This window comes from Quercus suber, unplaced genomic scaffold (genome assembly GCF_002906115.3).
Source record: "Quercus suber isolate HL8 unplaced genomic scaffold, Cork oak 2.0 scaffold_352, whole genome shotgun sequence".
NCBI lineage: Eukaryota > Viridiplantae > Streptophyta > Magnoliopsida > Fagales > Fagaceae > Quercus > Quercus suber.
Window position 1 is genome coordinate 125,759 of NW_027069804.1, and position 21,903 is coordinate 147,661.

The following is a 21,903-nucleotide window of genomic DNA, read 5'->3' on the forward strand; positions in this document are numbered from 1 at the left end:
ATTCTTCAAGTCAAACAAATCTCATTGATCCTTTTTTCCAACAACTTCTTGATATAGATTGCAGTTTGTAAAAATTTGGGGATTATGGGAATCAAAGTGATGGAAATTCAAGACTCACAGCTACGTAGATATGTGATGAGATTCTATCAAAATAGCCAAGTTGCCCTAAGTCTACCTCACGTGCCCCAGCCTGCAAACTCCTTCCCCATGCAAAACTCAAGTTGTACTCTCGAATATCACATATTCCTTGGGGTTTGAGAACTTAGTCGCCCCTAAGTCAACTATATGGAAACGAATTTCTCGCACTGTAGGCTCCAACCTAGTTTCACCTTCATAGAAGAATGTTTGCACTAAACGTCACTCATCAACACTTGGTGAACATGTGGATCTACCTAACAAAAAATGGGTGGTTCTTTAAGATGTTAGCTTTTCTTCTCATACATCAATGGAGGATGTTTCCTAGCCCCGTTGGGAGCAATGAGTAGACTACATTGAAACTGTCATGGGCTTGTGACCCTACAAACAATTCAAGAGCTTGGTGATTTAATCCAGGCACAAGATCATGCAATGGTGTTTTTAGTTGAAACATGGCTAGATGAAGCTAGGCTAAGTGGTTTGTGTGACATTTTAAACTTCAAGAATTTCTGTGGAGTTTCAAGAGTTACCCATGGAGGGAGTTTGGCTCTTTTTTGGAGACATGATTTTGATCTCCGAGTTGTGAACTTGTCTTCAAATTTCATTGATGCAATAATAAACTGGTAAGGATGATGGGTGGTGCTTCACAGGCTTCTATGGAGCCCTTGAAACTTTGAGGCGTCTTGAATCTTGGAATGTTTTAAGAGCACTCCAAACTCTATATTCACTAACTTGGCTCTGTGCTGGGGATTTCAACACTAAGTCCAATGAAAAATTTGGTGGTCTTATTTGCCCTAACAATCAAATGCAAGATTTTTGGGACGTGATTGACGAATGTGGCTTTCGAGATCTTGGCTATGTGGGGAATAAATTTACTTCGGCCAAACACTATTCGGATGGAACAGTCATTTAGGAACGTTTGGACAAAGCATTTGGTATTGAAGATTGGGTTAGCTTGTTTCCTGCTTTTCGAGTGGTTCACCTAGAATGTGGGATGTCTGATCATAAACCGATCCATATCCATCCTTTGGGGATTTTAGCAAGGAGGCAAAAGCCACGGCACTTCGAACAAGTCTAGTTACTTTAGGAAGGCTACCTTAACACTGTAAGAACAGCATGAGAGGCAGATTTGGATTGCTTTACAATGGGACAGGTTGGTGAAAAAATCAAGAGATGTCAGAATGGCTTACAATGGTGGAGTAAACACCCTTCTACAACATCTCTCACTCCTTCATTGAAAAAAATCATCTCTCAAGAATGCAAAAAAAGTAGCCCAGGTTGGAGGTAATTATGAACTTGTTTTTGCCATCAAAAAGGAAATTTTTGAGTTACTACTCCTTAAGGAACAGATTTGGCATCAACGATCCCATGTTCATTGGCTAAAATCGGGTGATAAGAATTCAAAATTCTTTCACAACAAAGCTTCATAGAGACTCTATAGAAAAAGAATTTTTGGCATTAAAAATAACAATGGTGTCCTATGCACAGGTGAGGCAGAAATTTTGGGTCTATTGGTATCCTATTATCAACGGTTGTTCACTTCCTCTCAACCAACAGACTTTGAAGCGGTATTGCAAGTTGTCCCATTAGTTGTCACTAATGATATGAACAGCACTTTGATTGGTGAATTTACACGGATTGAGGTTGATATGGCTTTGAAGCAAATGGCACCTCTAAAGGCACCGAGTTTGACAGCATGCCTCTTATCTTTTACCAATATTATTAGCAACATATTGGTAATGATATTTCACAAGTAGTTTTTTCTTGTTTGAATTTTAGGAAAATACCGTGTGATTTAAATTATACTTATCTAACACTTATTCCTAAAGTGAAGAGCCCTGAAAAGGTTATTGAGTTTTGGCCTATTGCTCTTTGCAATGTATTATATAAATTGGTGTCAGAGGTCTTAACAAACCGATTAAAAAAAAAATCTCCCTCATATTATATCTGATTCACAAAATGCTTTCCAATTGGATAAATCAATCTTAGACAATATCTTGGTGGCCTTTGAAACACTCCATCACTTGAAAACTAAGAAATTAGGAAAAAGGGGCTTTGTAGCCATGAAGCTAAATATGAGCAAGGCCCCAATTTATGAGGGAGAATTTTAAAAATTATGGATAAAATGGGTTTTGACAAAAAAATGGATCCAACTTATTTTTGAATGTATCAATACAATTTCTTATTCACTCTTGGTGAACGGAGAGCCATCAAGTGTTATTAAACCAACAAGTGGAATCATGTAAGGGGATCCGCTCTCCCCCTATCTGTTTCTTTTATGTTTGGAAGGTTTAACACAACTTATTAAACAATCTGTGCAAGTTTATAAGATAAGGGGTTACTCTCTTTGCATGAATGGACCTCAAATTTCACAGTTATTTTTTTGTAGATGACAATTTATTGTTCTATAGAGCTCAACTGGGGGATGTTCAAACTATCCAAACTCTTCTTGGTATCTACGAAAAAGCCTCAGGATAGCAGATTAATAAAAAGAAGACAAATCTTTTCTTTAGTAGGTCAGTGTTCGATGGAGATAAAAATACTATTAAAAATCTACTTGGTGTGGCAGAGATAGAGGAGTATGAAAAGTATTTGGGGTTACCTGTAGTAGATGTGAAGAATAAATGGGCTAGTTTGAATTATATCAAGGAAAGAGTGTGGAGAAAGCTTTAGGGTTGGAAGGAGAAGATTCTATCTCAAGAGGGTAAAGAAATCTTGTTCAAATCTGTGGTTCAAGTCATCCCGACCTTTGCTATAAGTTGCTTTAAATTATCATTAGGTCTATGCAAAGACATTGAGGATCCGGAAATTTTGGTGGGGCTAGCGGGGTGATCGTAGGAAGGTGCATTGGAATAATTGGGATACTTTGTGTAAACCAAAAGATGAAGAGAGGTTGGGTTTCAAAGATTTAAGCAAATTCAATGAGGCAACGTTGGCAAAACAGGTTTGTTGACTAATTCAGGATGAGCACTCTCTATTTTTCAAAGTTTTCAAAGCCAAATATATTCCAAATTCCTCTATATTTGAAGCAGGGCGGCTCATATGCTTGGAAATGTATACTTAAAAGCCAGAAAAGTCATCAGTATGGGAGCTAAGTGGCAAGTTGGTGATGGGAAAAAAATTTGGGTCTATGGTGAGCAGTGGTTACCAAGTGATGGGGATGGTAGAGTGATTTCCCCAGTCTCAAGCCTACTTACTAATGTTGTTGTTGCAGACTTGCAGACCTCATAGACCTAGTGTCTAGTCGGTGGAATTCTCACACAATTGATCCAAACTTTCTACCTTTGAAGCTGCCAGAATCAAAGCCATACCAATCTATGTTGTAGCTCAAGAAGACATCCTTATCTGGCTGATGAGCAAGGACGGTCCTTACTCTGTCAAGACAAGCTACAAACTGTTAAGCGATGAGTAGGTCAGGGATAATGCCTCGAGTTCTTCTTCAGGTGCTGCATAAAGGTTTCTAGTCAGGTTTGTGGAAGCTATAGGTCCCAGGAAAAATCAAGCGTTTCCTATGGCAAGCCTATTCAAAATCTCTCCCAACTAAACACAATCTATGAAAGCTGAGAATAATCTCTAACGACGATTTGTGGAACTGTGAAGCTAGCAAATTTGTTTGGAACCAGGATTTTGATTGGATAGATAGAAGGAAGGCTAACCGAGGGAGTTTTGTAGACTTATGGAACATGGTTCGCACCGAACCTCAGAAACTTAAGTTATTTGCCATCACAGTGTGGATAATCTAGACTAGGCGAAATAAAACTCGACTAAAGCAAGTTGTTCCATTGTTAGCTAAAGTCCCAAGTGAAGCATGCCAATACGTCTCCGAGTTCAGGAAATATAATGCCATGCTGGTGAAGGTGAAGCCTCTTAAAATGGTGAAATGGAAGCCACTGAACAGCAACTGCTACAAGACAAACTTCGATGGCGCAATCTTTGCAAACGGGGGGGGGGGGGGGGGGGGGGGGAAGGTGTTGGTCGTCAGGAATGCACAGGGTCAGGTCTTGGCTTCACTCTTTGAAAAAATCCCAAATCTTAGTGTAGCTGTCTTGGAGCTTTTGGCAGCCAAACGTGCTGTGTCATTCGTCAAGGAGATTGGATTGGACATCTCTATTCTGGAAGGTGACTCGAAAATCATCATCAATGCTCTAAAAAATGGAGATGTGTTCCACTCCACATATGGACAACTGCTCTTGGACACCCTGTTACTCTTAAACTTTTTAAAGAGCTAGTGGTTCTCTCATACATATGAGAAATTATATATTATATAGTGGACCACGTCATTTGTTTACCATTCCACTAAAAAACTTCCACTTGTTTAAAAAAAATTTCTAACTGACAATTTTAAACAAGTAGCAGTTTTTTAATGGAATGGTGAACCACATCATTTGTCCACCATGCGGATCTTATAATTTCTCTATACACAAAGGCTGGGCAATGTTGTAACAGATGCTTTAGCTAGGAGAGCTAAATTTTCTTTTCTGCTTTCTATCTAGTTGGAGTCTGTTCCCCCAAATATAATCAATTTTCTTAATTCTGATTTACCAGTTTCTTGAATAAATATATCCAATTGGAATGTTTCAAAAAAAAATATATATATATATATATATATATTAACCGACACTTTAAGGATATATATTTAAAAAATACTTTGAAAACTTTTTATGGAAAAGGCAAAAGACAACTATTTTTTATAGTTTTTTTTTTTTATATTTTATATAAAAGTAATATCAAAACTTTCTTAAAATTATTTATTAATAAATCCTCTCATGACACACATCTAGAATTTGAGGGTCAAACTTTCATGTGCAAATTATTCCTTTATTAGAGCATTCCCATTAATTTCTTCATATGCATTTTGCTAAGGCGATAAATAACCCAATGGAGTGTGTTTTTTATGTTTTGTTTGTTATAGTGTAATGCATTTGCATTACTCAATGGGAATGCTCGAAGTGTTATTTTCAAATTTCTCTCAAATGCCTACTAAATTTAGAAGAATGCCCCTCAATGTAGTTGACCTTAATTGCATTGACACCTTCTTCCAAACCTTTGCTCACATCCACTTCCTTTATAATGTTTTCATCCACACTTTCCTTCCCCATCTCTTCCTACCAATGCCAAAATGATGAATTAATAAAAAAATTTCTTGCCTTCTAAATTTTCTCCAATACATCTACAATGACAAGATCAAAAGACCTCCTCGAGTTGTTATCTCACTGCCCAATATGAACACCTAAGAAAATAGGAGAATTAAACAAGTTTTTCACTTAGAACAAAGCTTGGGTACAAACGTAATTGTAAACTTATGCTACAACCACTACAAAAAAAATTGGTCTACTGCTGCATTTTTTGTAGTGAACCAAAAATGGGAAGATGCCATGTGTCTCTATCATGTGCAATGCATATAACTTACAAAACCACACTCAAGTGATTTCATACAATTATTTTAAGCGAGTCAAAAGAAAATCATTCAAGAGTCTTTAGCAGTGACAGAGTCAGAATTTCAGTTAGGAAGACTGTCTCAAAGGAAATATTATTAAAAAAATTTGCATATAAAAATACTAATTGACATTAGAAATAAATAAATAACAATGGTAAACAACAATAATTGTTATATAAAATTTAATATTGTTAGGACATATATGATTCAATGATAGGAACATATGTCACTATTTTATGTAATTGGCTAATCCTTTGACAAATCTCACTTTACTTGTAATTGGATAGATTTGAGATGTATTTAATGCTAGGGATGGCAATTTATATCCGACCCGCGGATACCCGGTCCGGCCCGACCCTAATGGGTCGGATTTTACCCGGCCCGATAAATTATAGGGTCGGGTATGGGTTTTTAAAAAAAAAACCCGAAGCGGGTTCGGGTCGGGTCCGGGTTTTATGCATACCCAGCCCGAACCCGACCCGTTTACACATAATATATTAAAAAAAGTTTAAAACCCTAGAGTATAAATACTCACTTTTCCATTCAGACTTCATTTTCTAAAAACTAAACCTAACACTCACCTCTCAGCCGCCCCTCTCTCTCTCTCTCTCTCTCTCTCTCTCTCTCTCTCTCTCTCTCTCTCTCTCTGTGTTTGTCTCTCAAGCTCTCATCGCCGACCACCCTCCCTTGCCCTCAGACGCTCCCCTCACGGTCACGGCCTTACTCAGCTTCACGGCCCCACGGCCTCGTTTCGCCTCACGCTCCACTCACGATGTCACTCCGCCCCTTATCTCTCTCACTCTCACTCTCATTTTCTCTCAGCCGCCCCTCACCCTTACTCTCATCACGTGGTTGTTGTTTTTCACGGAGGTCGGAGGAGTGTGGATCTTATGGTGGTTGAAGTTTGTCACGGAGGAGCAGGGATTGTTAGATCGGAGCATAGGATTGTTAGATCGGAGAGAGATTTGCATTTTCTGTTTATTTTGTTTTTTTTTTTTTTTTTTTTTTTTTTTTTTTTTTAATGAGTGAAAAATTTGTACTAACAAAGAAGGGCCAAAAAGAAAAGCTGATTTGTGTTTCTATTTAGGTTTGGGTTTGTGATTTGAGTTTTTTTTTTTTTTAAATTTTTTTTTATGAGTGAAGAGTCTGTATTAACAAAGAAGATCAAAAAAAAAAAAAAAAAAAAAAAAATGTGTTATGTTTGGGTTTGTGATTTGTGTTTCTGAATCTGTGGTTGTGAATCTTGTGATTTCTGGATCTGGATGTAAAATTGATTTTTTATTTTATTATTTTATTTTTATTTTATGATTTGGTCGTGTTGGGGCCACGGCTTTTGATTAGGTTCAGAAACGGTTGGACGGGGCCCACGGGGCCCGTGGAGCCCAACGGGGCGGGTTTGGGTTTTTAAAAAAAACCCGTTATTAAACGGGCCGGTTCGGGTAATGGGTAAAGACCCGCGGGTCGGGTTCGGATATTAAAAAATCCGGCCCGAACCCGACCCGTTGCCATTCCTATTTAATGCTTCAAGAAACAAGGTTTCAAGTTCAAGTGTTAAAGCCATGCAAGTCTGTCCAAGAATCAAGTAATGAAGTGCCAGATTTTAAAGCTCGACAACTAGCATCTATCAAGGTTTAAAAGCTCCTAAAGCCAGTGGCTCGACAACTAGCTTGATAGATAGGGTATCTGTCGAGGTTTATGAAACTTAGTTTTTCAGAGCTGTTTTTCATTCAATCTATGAATATATGTTTGGGTTTCTTTTCTCACAATCCTAAACATATATAAGGATTATTTTAAGGGTCATAAAAGGTTACATACACAGTTGCACAAGAGCACAATTCCACAAGTGTGAAGAAAAGTGTGCCAAAAACCTAGTTTGCCCTAGTTCTTGAAGAAACTACAGTGTTTTGTACACCATAGGATTTTGTGACCAAGCAACTTCATGATCTTCATTGTGTAATGAACAGAAGAATTTATTAAATTAATTACGGAATTTGTTTTTTTTTTTTTTTTTTTTTAAATCGGGCCACGGTTTACCCATTAGGACTTAGGATTGGGCCCTAAAGTGGGCGGGGCCCGCGGGGCCCGTCGAGCCCGACAGGTCAGGTTTGGAGTTTGGGAAAAAATTTTGTTTATTAACCGGGTCGGGTTCGGGTAATGAATATAGACCCGCGGGTCGGGTTCGGGTATAAAGAAACCCGGCCCGAGCCCGGCCCGTTGCCATTCCTACTTTTGAAGAAGAGGGAAAAAAAAAAAAAAAAAGGTAACAAAATTGCTTCCATTGATTTCTCTTTGGAGTGTAATGAGCTTAAGGACAGTAGTAGACATCCAGATTTGTTGCTTTTTGATCTAAGTTGCATAATTGCTGCTACTGACAATTTATTTCTAGCCAACAAACTTGGGCAAGGTGGTTTTGGCTCTGTTTTTAAGGTATAGTTAAAATTCATAATGATTCTCCCTCTCTTCCCTGACTTTTTAAAATTCATGGGGGAAAATGAGTTTCATAAGGTAAGAGCCTATAAGAAATAATAGGCATTGAACTCAATTGCTTAAAACTAATAGTTATGACATACTATTATGCTTAATTTTGAATTATGAATTCAGGGTCAATTATCTAATGGCCAATTGATAGATGTAAAAGGGCTATGTAGGAATTCAAGACAAGGAATAGAAAAATTCAAAAATGAAATTATGTTGATTGCAAAACTTCAACATAGAAATCTTATCAAGCTTTTTGGCTGTTGCATTCAGGAGGAAGAAAAGATGTTGATTTATGAGTACATGCCCAACAAAAGCTAGGACTCCTTCATTTTTGGTATGACTTCTTTCTAAAGATCTATTGCATTCATTGATCTTAATTTCTTTTATTATATATGTTCAAAGAATAATTTTGAAGTACATAAAACAACGTATTTTGAGTACACTAGATCAAGAAGTTCATTGCTGAATTGGAGGAAACGCTTTGAAATCATCATTGAGATTGTGCATGGGATTTTGTATCTTTATCAAGATTCAAGATTAAGAATTATTCATATAGATCTTAAAACTAGCAATGTTTTATTAGACACTGAGCTAAACCCCAAAATTTCAGATTTTGGGATAGCCCGTATATTCAAAAGGGATCAAATTCAAGATGAGACAACTAGAGTTGTTGGAACATAGTAAGTATCAAACAAACACATGCCAATCATACAACAAATAATGGCATACACAAAGTTTAACATTATCTTTAACATTGTTCATATGCAGTGGCTATATGTCACCGGAGTATGTAATTTTTGGGAAATTTTCAACCGAATCAGATGTATTTAGTTTTGGTGTCATATTGTTGGAGATCATAAGTGGCAAGAGGAACAATAATTCTTATAAGAATCACCCTTCCCAAACTTTAATAGGGCATGAAAGTAACAGAACATAACAATGTTTACCATTTGCTTTTATAATACAACCCTTATGGATAATGCTATGAACCACATAGGTTTGGGTACTGTGGAGAGAGGATAAAGCCTTGGATATAGTTGATTCATCAATAAACGAGACATTTGTTTCCCATGAAGTCTTGAGATGCATTCAAATCGAGCTCTTATGTGTGCAAGAAAATGTGATAGATCGACCAACAATGTTAGCAATTATTCTCATGCTGAGTAGTGAAACAACTCTTCCTTCTCCTAAACAACCTGCTTCTATTTTTAAAAGACGTACCAATGATTTGGGATTAGTGAAAGGGGGAGACTTTTATTCTATAAATGACGTGACAATTACTAAGGTTGAAGCTCGCTAAAAAAGCTTCTAGTTAGCTGCATCTAAATGGCTTCTGTAAGGATTTGTAAGACAATATAACATTTTAATCTTTTTGTTCTTTATTACAAAAACTTACATATGTTCTTACAAAAAAGACTAAAGAGGGACAATTTGGGCCGGAAAACAAATTAGTCATTCTCTTTTCCCGCCTTAACATTAAGTGTGCATTTGGGAAGCATGTTTGCGCTTCCCAAATGCACGTTTTGCGTTTCAGCTGTTTTTTTTTTTTTTTTGGGAACCGAAATGTTTGACTTTTCCCGTGAACAGTGCATGGTGTGCATTGTTCACGGACCTACAAATTTCACTTTTCAAAAACTTTTTCATTAAAAATGGGTCCCACAGTACTATTTACACATTTAAAAATTATTTTGCTACAGTGTTTTTCAGTTTTCAATTTTCAGTTGTATCCAAACGGACCCTAACTCTGTTTTCACTCACTTTCTCTAGTCTCTACCAACTGAACTCCCTTCTTTCTCTGCTCTGTTATCTGTTCTCTCTAGTCTCCACCACAAACCACTCTCTGTCTCTGCTTAGGCTAAAGGTAGTTCCTTTCTCTTTTGGGGTTTGTTTTGCTCTGTATAGATCTTTCCATTTTTTTCTCTTTTGGGATTTTGCGGTTTTCTTTTAAATTAATAAATGTCTCTCTGTTATTAATCCAAGCACATAAATTAATAGTAGTTTCTTTGGGAAAGTTCATATGGTCAATTAAGTACCATAAACCTTTACAACAAGTGGTCCCATCCAGTTTGGCCAGGCATTCAACCCAACGCAGGCAAGCCCATCTAAGCCCGTGGTGACTTCAAGGCTTCAAGCTCCAACCAAGCAAGGCCTACTCTCTCCACCTCACTGCTCTCTGGTCCGGCCATGGCCTCTGCGCCACTGGTCATTGTGGCGGCTCACTCCTCTGCAACGGTCTAGGTGGCACCCCACCAGCCACTCTAGCAGAAATAACTCTTGGAAACGAGCAAGACTTCTATGATGTAAGCCTTGTTGATGGCTACAACTTGGCCATTTCAATCACAACCATCAAAGGCTCAGGCAAATGCAGCTACGCTGGGTGTGTTAGCGACCTCAACATGATGTGCCCAGTTGGGCTTCAAGTTCGGTCCCATGATAATAAAAGAGTTGTGGCTTGTGAGAGTGCTTGCTTTGCGTTTAACTTGCCGGGGTAGTGTTATACTGGGAGCTTTGGAAGTCCTCAGGCTTGTAAACCCACAGCATACTCTAGGATTTTCTAGGCGGCTTGTCCTAAGGCTTACTCTTATGCTTATGATGATCCTACTAGCATTGCTACTTGCACTGGTGGCAACTATTTGGTCACATTCTGCCCTCACCCCCGTTGAATAATCAGATCAGATGCTTATAATTAATTGCTGATATAGTAATGCTAGTTCGTTTAGTTATTGGTGTTTGTGTTGGTGAGTTATGCGTCTTGTAGCTGATTTGGAATAGTGGAAACTTATTTTACTACTGGTACTGCTTTCTGTTTACTTGAAGACTAATGGTTTTTATTTTTATTTTTGTTTGTTTGTTTGTTTTTGTTTTTGGTTGATGTTTGTGGAGGAGGGTTGGCTAAAAGAAACGACATTCAACTTTCGCACTTCTCTATGAGCTGAAAGGCGTGCCCATTGGGGTGTCCGATTGGGCAGAAAAAAATTTAGCTAGCTCTTGCTCTAGGCGGAAAAAATTTAGCTAGTCCCTGCTCTGGGCTTTCACAAAGTGGGTGGACCTTACACTTGGGTCGCAACATGGGGCTCACCCACTTTGTGAAAGGTCGAAGACTACCTAAGTATTGCCTGATTGGGCAAGGCTTTTGCCCCAAAAAAAAAATAAAAATAAAAAATAAAAATAAAAAATAAATTAAAAAATAAAAAATAAAAAATCTCACAGGGTGCACATTCTTTATGAGAGTCTAAAGCAATGCCACGGGACTACTTAAGAGTAAATTTTTGACATAAATTGAAAATATGTTATATGTGTCCTAGCAAGTATTTAGACCCTTTAACAAAAAGTTTTACGGCTTAATCACTTTTAATACTAAACTAAGAACCTAGTCCAATATAAGTGTTTAGTCAAGTTTCATATTGCAAACATGATAAAGAACAATCTAAAGCAAGTAAAGAGCAATATGAAAGATGCAGAAAATAAAACAAACCACATGAAAATACCAAGAAGTGTTTTCAAAAAGGAAAACCAGATCATCCTGGTGAAAAAACCTCTCTACTGACCGTCTGTCAGAAAACTCCAATAGCATGAATAGTTAGAGTACATAGATGACTATAAACCCTCCAAGCCTATATCTCCTTGTGTACTTGAGCCCTCCAAGTTCTAGCTAGCAACCAGTAAAATTTTAAAATACTCGCAAGTGTACGAACCATACCGAAGTATAGTTTGACAAGAACGAGGTCGAACCCACATGGACTTGAATAAACGTAGGAAAATTAATTAAACCTTAACCAAATTAATCCTAATCTAGTTTAACAAAAATTGGTTGTTTTGAAATTAAATAAACTAAGCAAATAGTTAAACTAAGCAAAAGATATAAAGCAATAAAAAGATGTAAACAATCAAGGGAAAGGAATTAAGGTTTTGGAATCCGCCTTGCAAGTCATATCAGCATATATTTATGATCATTAATTTTTCCAACCTCACTATATGATAATCTAGAAATCAATCTTGCTATCATGGAAAATATTCTTGTTAAAATCCTTATTTTAAAAATCAAAAGCATGTTCTTCTTCACTTCTTAAGTATAAAATCAAATTATCAATTGTATTCGTAGCCAAAAAAATCACAAGATATATCCAATTCTAAAAATCAAATCATAAATTGTATTCATTGACAAACAAATCACAAACGATGTCCAATTTTATAATGAAGAACTAATAAACCAAGCATTCAATTAATTAAGACAAATCCTAAATCATGAGAAAAACATGATTAAACTCATATCTAGAATCCCATCTCAGTCAATTGATATGAAGCAAGAACAATTTAAATCATTAAAGAACAACTATTATGGGAAAAATTAAATCACATAAATATTACTAGTAATCCTTAACAAGGTTTCATCCTCAACCCTAATTATAAATTTAGCTACTCATGGTAATTGAAATAAAAAAAAAAGAATAAAATACTAAACATTAAACTAGAAAAATAAAATAGAGAAAGAAATAGTCACAATGCTATCATGGAGAAAAGCTACAGAGAAGCCACATGCGGCACTGCCTCTTGCTCCAATTTTCTGTTTTGCATCTCAGCCCTAGCACTAGCCTCCCTGAATTTTTCCCTAAAAAGCCTTTAAATAGGTCAAGGAATCCTATTACAAGTTAAATTCCCGTTTGGAGAAAATCCCAGATTTTTAGGCTTCACTTAACTGACTATTTTGGCCCATTTAACTTCATAATTCGGGATCCTGGTAAACTAAAAAGTTGTAGCCCTTTAAGTTAAATTTCCAGCCCAACTTGAATCATCTCGATTGGACATTTGAGCCGAAAGTTATGCCAAAAATACTAACTGATGTGCAGGCTGGAATCCTAATCTGAATTGGACTTGGATTTGATGCAAATTTCCTTTGATTCCTTACTCTTAATATTCATGCCTGGCTGGATGTAATTTGGCTTGATTCAATTGGCCTAGCCCCACTTGCTTGTAAAGCCCTTGTTACCATCAACACAAAGATATTATATAATCAGTCACAAAATAACATAAAAGTAAGGCTAAATATGTTGATATGTGAGTACTTTATTGTATATATTTCATGCACATCAACCAACTTCACTGAGTCTTTTCTTCATCTAGATTACCAGAGTCACCATCATTGAGTTGCGAACAGAAAGCCACCAAAAGATTTGGATTTGATTTGCCTTCACTAAGTTTCCAACCCTTCAACAAACTCACAACACTCAAGGTTTGGTGATAAAGGTGAAGGTTACAAATTTCTCTGAAGGATATGTCATTTGTAAGAGAAAAGGAGAAGACGGGATAAAGAGATATGTTTCTCTAGGCTAAGGCACTTTCTCTCTGATACAAAAGGGTTGGGATGAACAAATGCTCTCTTTTGATCTTATAAGCTTTGCTCGCACACTTACTTCCTATTTATACATGCAAAGGACATGTGTCTTGGCTTATGTGGTGTGGGTTGAAAAGAAGATCAAAATAAGAACAGAGTAGACTGCTAGTGGGTATTTCACAACCTTGTCGCAGGCTGATTGGTTGCGAGATGGTCCTGTCAACAGTCACTCTAGATCTTTTGCCATGTGTCACTCGCAGGCTATCTGGTCGCCAGCAAATCGCCTCTAGGTCGTGGACCACTAGTTGATGTAGCTTTCCAATGTTGAGGGAGAGGCTCAAGTGCATCTACCTCAAATTACATTGCAGTCCTGGAAAGATACATTAAAAAAAGAGAATAATTAGAAATAAATTTGACATAGAATAAAACCAATATAAACATGGATTTTACATAAACTAGTTGCTAACCCGTGCAATGCACGGGGAAGCTATTGAGTACATAACATGTACCACAATATATAATATTATATGATACATTAGGAAGAAATACAATTCATTCAACAAACCTCCAATTTGAAAACCTTTTTCAAAAACCAAGCCGCCTTCTGATAGAAAACACCATACAAACGTATAAAGAAAATTTGAACAATGGTTTTAATGAATTTAATTAAGAAAATTTTATTTGTTGAAAGTTGACAGTGTAAGTGAGAGTCTTAAAAATTGTTTGTACATAAGCAAATAATCAAATAAGCTAACAGTCATTAATCGCTAATTATTAAATGTTTGTCAGTGACAAATTTTTTGGAATCAAATAATTTGTAAATACCACATTTATGAATGTAAAAAGACTAAGAATAAAGTACCAATGATGGAATGAGTAGCCACAGGTTTTTTATAAATTCAACTCATAGATATTATAATCTCTCTCTCTCTCTCTCTCTCTCTCTCTATCTCTCTCTCTCTTTTTTTTTTTTTTTTTTGCTAAATAACATAGATATTGCAATGATTTATGACTTCTCTCATATCTCATTTGTTTTGTTGTGGTTTTGTCATAGATTGCCAAAGGGGGAGATTATTAGGACATATGTGATTCAATGCTAGGAATATATGTCACTATTTTATGTAATTGGCTAATCCTTTGACAAAACATACTTTACTTGTAATTAGGTAGATCTAGGATGTGTTTAATGCCCAAGAAACAAGGTTTCAAGTTCAAGTGTTAAAGTCATGCAAGTCTGTCTCAGAATCAAGTAATGAAGTACCAAATTTTAAAACTTGACAGCTAGCATCTATCGAGATTTAAAAGCTGCTGAAACTCGTGGCTCTCATATCTCATTTGTTTTGTTGTGGTTTTGTGACCAAGCAACTTCATGATCTTCGTCGTGTGATGAATAGAAAAACTTTGCAGCCAACATCCTTCTTAAGTTGGTGGTTAAGTCGCGTACTGAGATTCGCGCAATTGGTTAGTCACATACTGGGAGCCGTGCATTGAAAAGGAGAGATTGTCATTACAAAACAAGTCCAATTAGGTAATTGGGGTAAGGGTTCAACTGTAGGTTGGTATAAGGTACTGGAATTCCTTTACTTGTAATTGCTTGTTTTGATAATAGTGGATTCTTGAGAGTGGTGACCTTTTAAAATCACTAGGTGGAGTTTTTGCCGTGTAGGTTTTCCCCATTCGTAAAAAAATTACCGTGTCAATTTATTTTCCGCTGCATACTTTAGTTAATTGGTGATTTGTTTGTGCTGCCACGTACAATTGCATGTTAATTTGTTTAATTAACAAACTTGACTAATTAATCAATTAATTCATCACAAGGGGTCAATACGTTTTTGGCCTATCAAATATGAATGCAAAGCAAGAGATGGAGTAGAGAAAAAGATAGTTAAGGCTTTAGACTGTAGAGAAAAAAGATAGCTGGGAACTTGGGACATTGATTTTTTTTCCCCTTCTTGTGTAAAATATCAAATCCACAAGCTAAGTTGTTGTGAGAACCAAAAAAAGGTAGGAAAAAAGAGCTATTGTGAATAGGGGTGAAAATGTGTGATAGATTTACTGATTTAACTATAAAAAAATGAAATAATTTGGTGGTTTGATTTTTGGGTGTTAGATTGGAAGTAATTTGCTTAGACTGATAGATGTTCTTAATTTGTTTTAAATTTTAAATTGATAGTTTTTGTGCCTCTTTTTCATTCAGGTTGGGTTGTTCAAAAGTGGGACAATTTTGCTTGTTTTTTCTATATGTCAAGGGCTGATTTATTGAAAATGGGACTTGAGAATTGCTTTTTGGTTTTCTTTTTACATCAAAGTCTGTAGGGGGCATGGACTTTAAGTCTAAGAGAATTAGTATTGGTGGAAGCAAATTGGTAAAATGCTAAATTTACCAACTAAATATAACAAAATGCTTTTACATCAGTGGAGGAAAAGCCATAATTTTTTGCTATTGAGCTATAGTGCACAACCATCTTTGCATGTGCACTGTAGCTCATGAGATGTTAAACAAATAACACTATTATATTAGGTCCTCTTCTATGCATAGCCATCTTTGTGTTGTTAATATTATTTTATTGTGTTGAATGTTAAAATAAAATTACTAATATTGGGTGTTTTGTAAAGTGAGATGGTTGTGGTGGGCCTTTTGCATTTTGGGCTTGATTTCTCCTACTGTACCACAGCCTGTGATTCTGAGGTAGAAGAGTTGTGACTAATCTAACTGAAACACACCTAGGCTAGTTTGTGAACAAGTTGGGCCATCCCTATGTAGACGCGTCTTGGCAGGAGCCTCAAATGTACAACGTGCTCACGGCAAGAACGATTGTTATAGATATTACAACAAGAAACATGATACGGCAAGATAACTAAAACACCTCTACAAATAATAATAACACATAAATAACACAACAAGGAAGAATAACGAAGTCGTGGCAGAGCAATACAATCACAAATAACAAAATTGCAGCAAACAGTTCAGTAATAATGTAATACGTTAGCCAAAAACAAGATTTGTCTGCCAAAGAAAAGGGCTTAGCTATTCAGCAGACACAAGTCCAAAAAAGGAACCAATCTTCAATATGGGTAACCTTAAAGAGGCTCTTGCTGTAGAGATTACACACTTTGGAAAAAGGACCTAGATGGCTTGAACTTGAATTCTTAGCTTATCAGAGATTGTATCTATTGAAAGGGAGAGAAATAGGTAGCTTATTGGTGCATGCCTCTATTCCTATTACTCATGTTTTCTTTGGGATTTCTGTATCTTTCCTTTTTTTTTTTTTTTTTAATCTGCTTTTCTTTTCTTCTTTCTACCTTTGTTTCTTATCGTTGTTTCCCCTCCCCCCATCCACTGTTCACGACAATGGCCTTTTATACTGCCTGCCATGACGAGAATTACCATTTTTACCCTTTAACCGCTTTTGGCTCGTTGTGGATCCTTCCAAGACTGCCCACTGGCTTACCAGTTGCCCAGCCACTACCATTACACTGTGTTGGCTGCACCACGCCTCATTCCTAGACAAAAGTGGTTTTGTTTTGTCTTTTACCTCTCTTTGTTTTCAATACTCTTATTTAGATAAGGGTTAAACCTCTCATTCACCTACCTTTATGTCATGTATCTAGTAGTTCCAACCCATATTTACTTTTTTTGGGTGAGATGTCATCCCAGCATGACATTTCTCCCTAAAAAAGTTTGAGCGGTAACCCCAAAATAAGCTTCCCCCTTCTCCTCACCGCCAGACCACACATTCTCATATGCGTGACCCGTGACCCACCTCCTTGTATTAGCTGGGTACAGGTAGGTGGTGCTTGGGCTCTGTGTGCATGCTCCATTTCCATCAGAATCCATTACTTTTCTGGCCTTCATGCATTTGCGGCGTGAAAGATACATGGGTCTTTGGGCTTGTGCTCTTTATATTCTTTGGATTGGGCATTGCTTGGGTGCAAGCCCTCTCCTTCCTGCCTAGCCCATGCCCCATTCTTTCTTGTGTCCATGGGCTTGGTTGATGATCCTACCATGCCACTGCACTACTCATACTATGATATCACTTCTCTTTTACTTCGTTATTACCTTTGGGCTTACAGGCTGAGGCTCATACTAGTCCATTTCCTACATTCTTTCTTCTTTTGGGCTTCATTGGCTGACATTCCTGCTAGGCCAGCCCACTTTCCACATCCTTACCTCTTTTGGGCTTTTATTGGGTCACATTCTTGCTATGCCAGCCCATCCCATTCCTTGAGCTTTCTCAGCCTATTTCATTCCTTGGGCTTCCTGGGCCCATTTTTTTTTCTTCACCTCTTTTACTCCTATGGGCTTTTTCTAAATCCTTTGGGCTTCCCCGACCCAATTACCACATCCTTACCTCTTATTACCTTTCGGGCTTATTGGCCTTTATGCCAACACTATGAATTTACTAATACATTTCTTGGGCTTCCCTAACCCATTTACTTCTTCTTTACCTCTTATTATTCTCATGAGTTTACTACTTCATTTCTTGGGCTGCCTATGCCCATTTGCTTCTTCTTTGCCACTTATTATTTTTTTTTGTAGGCCTATTGATCATTATTCTTGCTGTTCCGGCCTGCTGGTCTTTGCTTCACTATTTTCTCTTCCTATCTTCTTTATATTATTGGGCTTCTTTTGTCATTGGGCCTTTTGTCAAAAGTGGGCATCAACAATGGTAAAATAGATAAAGTAACTTTTTGTGGTGCCAAATTGCTAAATTTTTGCCACCACCAATGTTGATGCTCTTAACCTACTTAAAAAACCTTTTAGGAGTTAAGTGTTTCGATTTGATAGAATTAAATTGAAAGTATAATTTTCGCATCAATTTGTTTAGTTTTCCATTTTATCGAAGTTATATTTTTCTTTGTCATATCCATTAATTCATCATTTTTGTTTTATTAATATTATTATTATTATTAATTCCAAAATAATTAATTAATTAACTAATGTTAATTAATTAATTATTTTGGAATTAGGTATATACCAAACAAGATATGATAATATAATCTTGTTTATACAAGAAAATTTAAGGTAGCCTCTAACTTAAGAGAAAGTTTTTTTTTTTTAGGAGGAATTTGAACTTTAGATGTCTACTTTGAGCTAGTTGAGTTATGTACAAAACTCTTGACATCTTTAAAGTTTGAAGTCGAGAAAATTGACATAAAATTTAATACATAGTCAATTATATATTGTCAAGTTGCATTTTCATAAACAATTAAGTTGAAATGCATTAAAAAAATTTATTTTTTTCCTTTAATTTCTTTTATTTATATTTTGTTAACATATAATAGATACTAATTTTATTTTTTATGTATTAATTTAGTCTTGAATGTTTATAATAATTCTTTTTCTTATATGGTAAAAACTAAAAAGTACTTTGATCCCCTAACAAGAAATTATGGTTCCATCCCTCGGCATAGTTAAGGTTGATTGGCCTGATCGGTGCACGTCCAATTACCTAGCCATAGATGCAAGAGTTCAGTGCTAGTGGTACAACAAGACAAGGGACCTCCTATAAAGGGTTTGTTTGGATATTACTTATTCTGAAAATTGAAAACTGAAAACTGAAAACACTGTAGTGAAATAATTTTTTAAATGTGTAAATAGTGCCGTGAGACCCAGTTTTAAAATTAAATTTGCGTTTTTTTGTACTTGTAGGTCCTGTGAACAATACACAGGACCCAGCCAAAAAAACGCAGACGTGCAGTTTGCCGCTATCCAAACTCAGCCTAAAGCGAAAAGTGGACCACACCCAAATAAAAAAAGGATTATTTGGATAACAACTTACAACTAATCTCATTTTGCGTAGGCCATCCGCCATTGATCCAGAATTTTGGTTAATTTTTATCTATTGAAAGTTTAAAGAAACCCTTGAAGATTAGTTCGCATGCACGTGACAATAACATGTTATCATTTTAATAAGGTAGGCATCTTGTCCAATCTTTGGAACATCGTATTAGAAAAGGTTAAAATATCCACATACCTTAATTGAAGAAAATTAACAACTTGCATAAGCTTGCGTTACAACTTACAACTAATATGATGTTTAGTCAAGAAAGACTTGATCTGCGTGAGTTAGGTAGGGCTTGATATTCATGTCAATTTTTTAGTACACTCAACCCTCAGATCCGATCGTGATTGAATTTTTACGATCCTGATTAGGTCGTCAACGTGTGGTAACTAGCGCAAATCATAAGCACAACTTCATTCTTTTTTGGGTAAGTTTTCAACACTAAACCAGTCCATGTAGTAGGGTAAATGGGTAATTAAACAAATGTTGCACCTTATCTAAAGAGTTTTGGTGAGTAAATGATATCCTATTTAGAAGAAACACAAAGATCGGGTCTACTACTCTTCTATACTAGACTTGTTTTATACTAGGACCTGATTGGTAGGGGGATTTTTGTTTTTGTTTTCAACATAGTATAAAAACAATTTATCAAAAAATTGAACTTGAAACTAGTTTTCAAATAATAATTTTTATATTATACGTATTTGGCTCTCACTTTTAAGAATAATTTTCAAAATACTAAAAGCAAAAAATAATTGTTTGGGAGACCATTTCTATTTTTAAGATTTAAAAAAACAAAATTATTAAAAGTAACATGTAGAATTTGTAGTTACTTTTTTTTTTTAATGATAAGTTTCAAATTTGAAGTGTAAAAATTCTTTTTATAATAAAAATAAGCTCCTTAATTTAAGATATATAAGAGTTTGGACATATATGTAGAGTTTATTGTTTTCAATTTATTTACAACTATATCATTAAAAACATTTTCTGTATCTTGAAAATACTCATTGACCATTTTCAAAATCCTGTTCTAAATTCAAGTGCAATACCCACTATTTTATAGATTCCAAAACAAAAAAATATATTTAAATACTTTTACCAAACATGCCCCTAAACTCGTTAAAGCATAACACATGTTTATTATATTTTTACAAATTGAGGAATAGTGGACCCAAGTCAAGGCCTTACCAAAAACCAAAAAAAAAAAAAACAAGTCGTACGATTTGAACTACAACTTTCACTCAAAACATGAGTTGTCTGCATGATCAGTTGAATCCTGAAATGAAAACAGCCCTTTATGTATGCACCGTCAAATGTACATTTTGGTACGTACAATCCGCACCGCCATTAGTGTCTTCTTTTAGAGGATGATGATTAGGGGAGATTGATGGAGTCGTAGAATCGAGAGAGAGAGAGAGAGAGAGAGAGAGAGAGAGATAAGTCCATTATTATCTCTGAGCACGACAAAGAATCTGCCTTTTTCTATAAATTGGGGTTGGTGGGGAACTTAATTTCCTGCTCAGCTAGCGGGAGAGCACGTGTTAAATAGAATTTTTCATGAAAGGGGAAAATATTCATGATATTATCATCATCACATATTCACATTGTTCCTTAATTTAGGCTCCTGAAATTGCAAAATTCATTTTTGTTTTCTTTTTTGTAACACGTACTATAACATACCTAAAATATGTGATTCTGTCACACAAACATATATATGCATCGCTGAAATTTGAAATAGTAATGATACGGACACAGTTTTTTCTTTCAATGTGAATAAATACAAATAACACTTATAATAATAGCCCAATCACAATTATAAAACAGTGGCCGGACCAGTAGGATAGAAATGGCATCACCTAAACTGCCGCTAGCAGTTTTGTGAGATGGCGTGTTCTGCTGATCAAAAAGAAATGGCACTGCCTAAATACTGCATAACAGCAAGGGTGATGTGACACTAAAAATGATGAATTTGGTCAAACCTCAAAAAGGTCATTGGATTTGATAGGATCCAATTGAAAAGGGGCGGGGCCCAGAATGGTGGTCGAAAATCGAAATGGCAAACATCAGCACGTGGATGCTAGCTTGTGAATCACTATGTGTGATTGTGTAGGTCCTTCCTTAGATTGCATATATAGTAATTTAAAATGTCTTATTATACATTTTTATTTTCTTTAGTTGTTTAATTAAAGAGCACTTTCTCAAAAAAAAAAAAAAAAAAAAAAATTAAAGAGCAGGACTTCATCATGTTTTTTTGGCTTGTGGCCACGCCAGCAGCACTGCCAACGAATCCACTTGTCAATTGTCATCCTCTTCCTTCCCAAGTACTACATTAATTAATTAATAAATAATATACTTATATATAGGCAACATTTGAAATCATGGAAAACATTTTATTTCAACTATTTTTCTCTCCTTTGTGCACTGAACCAGTTTTGTCATGGTCGTATGGAAAGAGCGGAAGAGGCTCCATCAAAAAGGGTTAAAGGCTTACGCGTTTTGAATGTGCGAACAAAAAGCAGGCAAATCCATTCATATTAGGTGCGACTTAATACTAGAAAATGTAATTTTATTTGACTTAAATGCACAAATTCACTTTAAACTATGAGCGAGATATGTTATTTTCTATATATATATATATATATATTCACTTAAATAACACTATTTTTGGATGGAATAAAATAAAAGAAGAGTAGAAGAGAGAAAAATAAAAGAAGACTATAATATACTAAATATTA

At 35.9% G+C, this 21,903-nt stretch overlaps 1 pseudogene; it reads left to right on the plus strand.

The window, feature by feature from the left end:
• Positions 1 to 1,251: 1,251 nt before the first annotated feature.
• On the plus strand, positions 1,252 to 10,789 carry LOC136061782 (thaumatin-like protein; annotated as a pseudogene).
• The last annotated feature ends 11,114 nt before the right edge of the window (positions 10,790 to 21,903 follow it).